The sequence below is a fragment of the Saccostrea cucullata genome, unplaced genomic scaffold (assembly GCF_032062105.1).
Source record: "Saccostrea cucullata isolate Sc308-1 unplaced genomic scaffold, CSIRO_AGI_Scuc_v1 ctg3213, whole genome shotgun sequence".
Classification (NCBI taxonomy): Eukaryota; Metazoa; Mollusca; class Bivalvia; order Ostreida; family Ostreidae; genus Saccostrea; species Saccostrea cuccullata.
The window spans coordinates 24,116-33,466 of NW_026933439.1; positions in this window are offsets into that span (position 1 = coordinate 24,116).

Genomic DNA, 9,351 nt, shown 5'->3' on the forward strand with positions numbered 1-9,351 from the left:
CATTCTGGAGACATGGATCCTTCAAATCCCCCTCCCCAACAAGTAAGTTTTTCAATACTAAGCTGATTTGTGATTTTTAACTAGCTCATGTTCTCAGGTGAGCAATGTGGCCCATGGGCATCTTGTTTTTCAAATTCTCTCAAAAAGTGAAAAAAGGACATGTGATTATAAATGTTTATATAAATATTCACAGATTTATTCTTATTTCAAGGGTAAAAGTGGATTATTTGCTGTACTTCCTCTGCCAATTCATGCCACCATCAAAGAGAAGAACAGAGCCTTAATTCCTCATACACTAACAAAGAAGCCAGCTCCACAAGCTTTCAATGTAATGTCGAGCTCGCACCCAAGGAGGCTGTTGGTCCCCCCAAACCAGAAAAACATGACAGTGATAGTGAGGGGGAGGCCCAAACCCTTTCCCAGTTTTTTTTCTTGAGTTCCAAGGACATTAAAAAACCCTTTGTGTCTGGATTTTTAATGAAGAAAATGTCCCTTCCTCCTCCAGTTTCAGCTAATGATAATCAAAGTCAAGCTTTATTTTCTAGGACCACATGTCCTGCAGTTAATATGACATTAAACACTGGAGAACCTTCATTGTTCAGCGAGACTGCTGATTTCCAAAATGCTCCCATGATGTTCAAAGAATCTGCCCAAGATGGGTTTCATTCTCCTTTTTCTGGATCAACTTCTAGAGACACTCCTACTACAAAACAGTTCGAGGTGAGTTCACTGAAAACTTTGTAACTTTATCAGTCAAATTGGACTATTGCTCTCTGATTAAGCCCATGTTTGCATCATGCATAGAAATATTTTCACTTTTTAAGGTGAAGGAGATTTTATATTAATCAAATGAAGGGCCAAGGGCAATAATAAAGTGGGGTCTTTTAAAAAACTTTTTTTCAAGAAGCACTAAACAGGTGAAAGAGAGAAGAAAATGCTAAATTATTTGAATCATGGCCTCCAGTGGTAGGATGGGGCCACAATAGAGGATAACAGTTTGACATTGATAAACTAAGAATGTAGGAAAAATTCTTTAAAATCTTTTTAGCTCACCTGAGCCGAAGGCTCAAGTGAGCTTTTCTGATCACATTTTGTCCGTCCGTCTAGCTGTCTGTCTGTCTGTCCGTAAATTTTTCACATTTTCGACTTCTTCTCAAGAGCCAATGGACCAATTTTAACCAAACTTAGTACAAAGCATCCTTGGGTGAAGGGGGATTGCGACATAGTAAGCTGTTTTATACAAGAAAAATATAACAACATGATAGCGACACAAGAAATACAAAGCAAGTTATAAACGATACATAAATTCGAAAGAGAGCATGAAAATTAATCTGTAATCAGGAAACAATAAGTTTAAAAATATTGAGAAATCAATTAAACACTATGTACACATTCACAATGGTGCCCGAGTCATCAGACTGTTGAACAGTGCTTTCAGAATCTCTCGCAAAAGTCAACTGGTGATGAGGATGGACTGTTGCGCGTGTTAGATGGCTGAGTCTGGGGTTTTGATATATCTCGTATATGAATCGGAGGTCCACCTTCCTAGTGATTTGATAAGGTGGTCTTCGATGGGGGCTTCTGCTGCAGATGTAGCAGCACCAATTCGGAAAGAATGTCCAGTGATGTAGCTGTCACCATGGTTTAACGCTTCAGTAGATCCCTTAACATAGTCAAAAAATTACACCGACTAAGGGCACTTCTATTTTCCATGATGAAGAGGGGGAAGTGCACTTAGGGATCAAAAATGGCATTTCTTGTAGATAAGTAGTTCTTTAGTTGTTGAAATGGACATAATACAGAATTATTTTTAAACAACTTGATCCCTAATCCTTTTCGGAACATGTAATTCTTGGATTGTTTAAAGAAGAGAACGACGTGGTCATCGTAGAATTGTAGGTTGCTTACGCACAGATTAACGTGAGGGTCGAAGGCTGCTTTGCATGTAAATTCAGCACATCTGAGGAAACTGAAAAAAGCCACTATACACACTGTTGTCATTAACGTATCCATGTATTTTGAGTTCACACCTTTTTGAAGCACGCTGCATGTCTTGTAATACATTGTAAGTAATAGGTTGTGGGCTTGGATGGTAGGATGGACTTTGTCTTTTTATACTGCTAAGTAGCATGTGCAATCTAGGTAAATTGCCTGCCAAATCGGTAAAGGGGTTAGGTATACCGAGCAGAATGAGATGGTGTCAGAATCCTGCAGAGGTAAAGCTTTATTGTTTGGTAAGACAGGTTCGTGGAATCGTAACAGGTGACAAATTCCATTAAAGTAGATTCTGACATACTTTGACACATGTTGTTCATACAGCTAAATTTTAAGAAGGCTTGATATCCGGAGTTATATGTAGCTTTAGTTGAAACGGATATGGAGTCTTCCATCAATGCTTCTATTCTGTGAGAGGTTTCCAAAGGACGTCCTGCAGGGATGGGCAGGGATGACGGTGTCTGTCTGCTTGAGGAGCTAGGCTTCTGAACTTGTGAAATCGAGATAAAGCATCTGCGATTACATTAGTTTTACCTGGAAGGAATTCAGAATAAATGCAGAAATTGTATTTAGGTGAACACCAGGTTGACTGTCTCATTAGTTTCATAATAGAAAGAACTTTAGAACGCCCTTTTTGTAAAATATTCACAGTGGCTAGGTTGTCACAATAAAAAACTATTCTTTTGGTAGACCAACGATGTCCCCAGAGAATGGAGGCAACAATGATAGGGTACAGTTCACGTAGCGCCATAGATATGTCCTTGTCTTGTTCGCTTGGTAAATCATCTGGCCATTTGTCAATGAACCAGTGACCTTTGAAATATCCCCCGAATCCAAGGGTAGATGAGGCGTCTGTATACAAATGCATACTATTAGCTGGAGTTCTTGCGATATCATAGAAAAAAGCCATTCCACTGATCTAAGAACAATTTCCACATTCTGATGTCTTCTCTGCACTCTGAGGTCAGATGAATGTAATGATGAAGCTCACGCACAGAAGATGCTAGGCTCAACAAATAAGAAACAAATGATCGTCTGGTTCGATAACGCGAGAAGCAAAGTTCAAATGTCCCAAAAGTTGCAACAATTCACATTTTATACAGCTTTTCTTCACGCTAAAAGTTTCTAACATTTCTCGTATTCTAAGAACTTTGTCTGGAGGAAGTCGTGCTTGCATTAGAAGAATCGAAAATTATTTCAAGGTATTCCATAACAGTATCTAGGCTCATGGTCTTGTGTAGAGCAATTGGAATATTCAGCTTCTTAAAGATCATTGTCAGGAGGGCCATGGATCGATCCGCATCAAAATCTGGTCTTTCTATGGTTAGGAAGTCATCCAGCAAATGCAGTATAGTTCGATTTTGTAATTGTTTTGTGCTATCCAGCAAATTGCTTGGGAAAACTGATCAAAGATGTTTGGACTAGATCTACATCCAAAGGATAAACGAGTGCAGTGATAGTATAAATTTCTCCACTTCACACAATATAAATGGTACTGAGAAGGTAGTATGGGAATAAGTTTAAAGGCATCTGAAATATCAGTCTTGCACATCAGAGAGCCTTGACCATTTTGCACAATAATTTTGATGGCATCATCAATACTCACATAAGAAAGAGAGCATTGATTTTTATCAATGAGTTCATTTATACTTCGGTGAGTTTCATTGTTGTGAGGTGCAGAAAGATCCACGATTAGCCTTTTCTTTTTAGAATACTTATGTTTGTCAATTCCAGAGGAGACACTCTGTAGTTTTCAAAAGGAGGTTCCTCATAAGGTCCTGAAAGAAAACCTTTTCAATTTCCTTTGACAGAAACTCATCAACAATATCCATGTTCTGAGGAGAAGACTAACCTAAGTTTTTGTATTTCTAGTGTTTTCAAGTCTGTTTTCTGCACTTTAGTGTCAAACCCATTAGTAAAACCATCTAGAATGTAGGCAACAAAGTTAGGATTTTCATGATTCTCAAGTTCTAGTTTCAACTGTTGAATGTTAATTGTTGAGCATGGAGATCCTGGAACAGATAGTCATTTGGGATTGGTAGTAGAGGAAGATGTATTCTTAGATTTGGTGGATTTTGAATTGCAAGTGAGCGACGAATGATCCTTGTTCTTGCATTGGCTACAAATACGAAGGAAAGGGCAGTTGTTTCTTCCGCATTTCCTAGTAGAATTGAAATTGTTACAGATTTCCTGTCCATCATGTAACAGCCTCTTTCTGCCATGCTTATCTGTATTACTATTTGAGGATTGATGAGAAGTCGCTGATGAATTGTTCTGTGATTGAGGACAAAACCTGGTATCATGAGAAACTTCTGAGCAGATAGAGCAGGATCTGGATTCAGATGCTATGAGCTGAATGAGATCTCTGTCTCTCACAGACCAGTCAACTTTAATCTTGTGAACGGCCAAGGCATTGGCACTTCACAGAGAAAATAGCTTGTGGTACTCATAAAATCTTTCTCCGTAAACATTGTATATGTCGATGATATTGATACTTCATATTGAACAAGTTCTTCTCTGCGATTAGGGAATGCCTGGCACATGCATCGTTTATATTTTCCGAATGCAGTTAAAAACTCAGCAATAGTAAGGCACCTTTTAAGTCGGACATCTTCCTTGTCTGGTTTCTCTTTTTCTGAGGTAGTAATTTCGTAATAAGGAATAAGCAATGTAGCAAGATTAACATCCTTACTGTCGATGATGTTTTTCCGAATGGAATTGGAAATCAATTCCATTTGGGGCAATTCCTCAGGGTTTATGCCGAATTTCCTCGTGCTCTGGGTGTTTTCATTTGCCGTTTGGTAGAACTGCTGTAAATTAAATGATGGCAAGCTGTTAGCATTTGTGTCATTCGTTGTAATAAGGGTAGTTAAACTCCAAACCATCGTCTGGAGGCTTTGAACTGTGTGCACAAGCGACTCGATAACTGCTGGGGAACTTGAGGTAGCTGAGCTTTGGTGGCAGAGGATAGTTTTTTTTGCAATCAAAAAGTTTGACTGACGCCTTACTTAATATTGAGCTGCTTTTAAAATGTGCATTGAAAAATTTTAAATTTCCTCTACATGTAATAATAGTATGATGAAGTCCCTTGAAGAATTTGAAGTTTTTAGGAATAAAACATGTACAACTTACACAATGAGCCCTAAACTGATGGCTCAGGGACAATCTCAATATTTCATGTAAATCAAGCCTAATTTCACTATTTCTCCACAGCCGCAACTGCTTCCAGGCCCGTGCTCATGACCTAAGCTACCACACAAATTGCAGAACATTTGTACATACCACTGAACAGGAAGAGATAATGGCTCAACCACCTCGTTTTCAAGCTACAATTCATCCTATGAATCCACCCCGCTTTTCTGGTGAAATACCAGAAGAGTGATTTTTGAGCTTAGTTTTGTATTTCTAGTCCATATCTCATATACAGTAGTAGTGACACTAAAGTGTCATATTTCAATAAAATATACAAGGCCACCAATTCCCTCCAATGCACCCATACAATATTCTAGCTATAAAATTACCTATAATATGCATTCAAACGTCAGGTTCCTCTTTTTTTGGACGGTACTTAATCCCAAACTATCCTCTACCACCTTTGGTTTCCGCCGGAAGTAGTTGAGCTTGGATAAGTCGTACTTGGAAAGGATGTTGTACTAGCTACGGATACCGCAGACGAACTTTGGAGATTCAAAGATTGTCTGGAAAAACTATTTGTGTGGTTAGAATAATCCACAGAATTCAAATCGATGGCCCTGCTTTCATTTTGACTGTTTGAAGCGTCAATATCTTTTCCCAACACATTGTCCACGTACAATTTCCGCAACACAGAGATAGGAAAATTGGAAGATGCGCTGATATTAGCCTCTGAAAGTTTTTCACGTAAAACAACAGCGGACCAATTTAAATAATTTGTCATGTCAAGAGAATCACCGGTGGTTCTTTGTCTTTTGGCACTTCTCCTGGTCGCCATTGTTGTTTTGAGATACATTGATTTTAATATCACAATTTCACTAATTAATGAAGTGTTTTTCCCAGAATAACATGGTCAAAAACACAATTTAAGTACACTGAAAATAAATACACAAACAAACAAATCGGATGATCGATGATTATGAAGTAATCCTATGGATTAATGAAGACAATAATAGCTTGGTACTGACGCTGTCTGGGACCATGGAAAGATAAGAAGGCACGTGACTAGCTATTCTTGACCTATTGACCAATGACTGATGGACATGAAAATCAGCGTGCCTGTTGCATAATATTGGTAAATGTAAACAAAAGCAGAGGGAGGAAGGGCTTAGTTATGCAAATTGTATGAAATAAACTTTGATTAAAATTTTAATAAAATAATTTAAGCTACAACTTATGCGGAAGCATCCTTGGGTAGTGTAAATTTAAAATTGTAAAAGTCATGACCCCCGGGGGTAGGGCGGGCCTAAATAGGGAGTCCAAGTTTTACATAGATATATTTTTTTTAAAAAATCTTTAAAAGTCTTCTTCTCAAGAACCACTGGGCCAGGAAAGTTGAAACTTATGTGGAAGCATCCTTGGGTAGTGTAGATTTTAAATTGTTAAAATCATGACCCTCAGGGGTAGGGCGGGGCCGCAATAGGGAATCAAAGTTTTACATAGAAATATATAGAACAAATCTTTAAAAATCTTCTTCTCAAAAACCACTGGGCCAGGAAAGCTGAAACTTATGTGGAAGCATCCTTAGGTAGTGTAGATTCTAAAGTATTAAAATCATGACAGGGGAGGGGAGTAGGGGGCCACAATAGGTATAACAAGAGGGGGAATCTGGTAAAGAATGCATCACCTAAGTTACTGAGGTGAGCAATGTGGTCCATGGGCCTCTTATTTTCAAGAACCAGTTGGCCAGAAAAATTAAATCTTCAGAATGAATAAGCTTCATTAGTACTTGAAGATTACAAATTTGTTTTTATTATGCCCTGCCATGAATATGGCCAGGGCATATAGTGTTTGTCATGTCCGTCTTCCGTCCTTCTGTCCAACTTTGCATTTAGCTCAGTTTAAAGCTTAGTTTCAAAGAAACTATCCAAGATATTTTGTGGTCTCAAGGTCACTTCAAAGTTGACCTAAATTTACTATTAATAAAAAACGTGTATATTTTGCTTACTATAAGGATTAGGATCATCAAATCTTGTAAGTTGATGCATCTTACGACTTCACATCATGTTATTTCAAAAGTAGGTCATGGTGACCTACTTTTTAAATTTTGCGGGGATTTGTTTTGAAATTGATTTGAAGGCTTATTTTGGACACTTTAAAGCCTATCATCATCAAACCTTGTCAGTTGATGCATCTTGGGTCCTCAAACAATGTCAACTTAAAATTAGGTGACAATGACCTAATTTTTGAACTTAATGACATATTTTTAAAAACATTAAATCCCATTATTTCAGACATTGGGAGGTTTAGAATCATCAAATCTTGTACTTTGATGCCTCTTGGGTCATTAAAACATATTCATGAAAAAGTAGGTCACTGTGACCTACTTTCTGAATTTTGCCGACATTTGTTTTCAAATTGTTTAAAACGCATATTTTGATTACCTTCAGACCTACGATCATCAAACTGGGTCAGTAGATGCATCTTGGGTCTTTGAAAAATATCGACCAAAATGTAGGTCACGATGACCTACTTTCGACATTTTATGGCTATATTTAAGTATCTTAGGTATTTATTGGCTTAGAATCATCAAACTTTGTGAGTCGATGCATATTTGGTTTTCAGAGAGTGACGACCAAAAAGTAGGTCATGGTGACCTACTTTTGACATTTTATGGCTTTATTTAAGTACCTCCGGTACTTATTGGCTTAGAATCATCAAACTTTGTGAGTTAATGCATCTTGGGTTTTCGGAGAGTGACGACCAAAAAGTAGGTCAAGGTGACCTACTTTTGACATTTTGTGGCTATTATTAAGTATCTGTGGTACTTATTTACCTAAAATCATCAAACTTTGTCAGTTGATGCATCTTGGGTTTTCGGAGATTGTCGACCAAAAAGTAGATCACAGTGACCTACTTTTGACATTTTATGGCTATATTTAAGTATCTCAGGCACTTATTGGCTAAGAATCATCAAACTTTGTCTCTTGGGTTTTCGGAGAATGTCGACCAAAAAGTAGGTCACGGTGACCTACTTTTGAATATCTCAGGTACGTATTAGCTTAGAATCATCAAACTTTGTCAGTTTAGGCACCTTGGGTTTTCGGTGAATGTCGACCAAAAAGTAGGTCACTGTGACCTACTTTTGACATTTAATGGCTATATTTAATTATATCTAGTACTTATTGGCTCGGAATCATCAAACTTTGTCAGTTGAGGCATCTTATGGTTTCATTGAATGTCCAACAAGAAGTAGGTCACGGTGACCTACTTTTGAATGTCTCAGGTACGTATTAGCTTAGAATCATTAAATTTTGTCAGTTTAGGCATTTTCGGTTTTTGAATAATGTCGACCAAAAAGTAGGTCACCGTGACCTACTTTTGACATTTGATGGCTATATTTAATTATCTCTAATACTAATTGGCTTAGAATCGTCAAACTTTGGCAGTTGATGCATCTTGGGTTTTCAGAGAATGATGACCAAAAAGTAGACCATGGTGACCTACTTTTGAATGTCTCAGGTACTTATTTAATTAGAATCATCAGTCTTTGTCAATTAATGTAACTTGAGTCCTCAGAAAATTTTAATCAAAAGATAGGTCACTGTGACCTACTTATGGTATTTTATAATTATATTATAATATCTTCAGTCTTAGCTGGCTTAATACTATCAAACTTTGTAAGTTGATGCATTTTGGGTCTTATGATACTAATAGAGTTGGAGGCTTCTAATAGAAGTGATAGATTGTACAATTTATCAGAAGAGCAATTCAAGGCCCTTGGGCCTCTTGTTAAATAAGTGCTTTGCTCAGTTTTAAAGATACCAATTAAGATAGTGTTATCAAACTTCATATGCTGATACACACTGAAGAGAGCTATTCAACTGCATCAACATTTTTGACTGCAACCTTTCTTTTGACCTTGACCACATTTTTCTTAAATTAGTTTTTAGCTCAGTTTTTAAGAAACCATCTAAGATATATTTATCAAAATTCATTAGCTGATACATACTGATGAGAGCTATTCAACTGCATCAACATTTTGACCTTGACCTTTCCTTTGACCTTGACTTCACTGTCTTTAAATTAGTTTCAAACTTCATGTGCTGATACATACTCATGTAAGCAATTCAACCTCAACCTTTCCTCTGACCTTGTCCACATTTGTCTTAAATTAGAGTTAGCTCAGTTTCTAAGAAACCATATAAGATATTTTTATCAAAC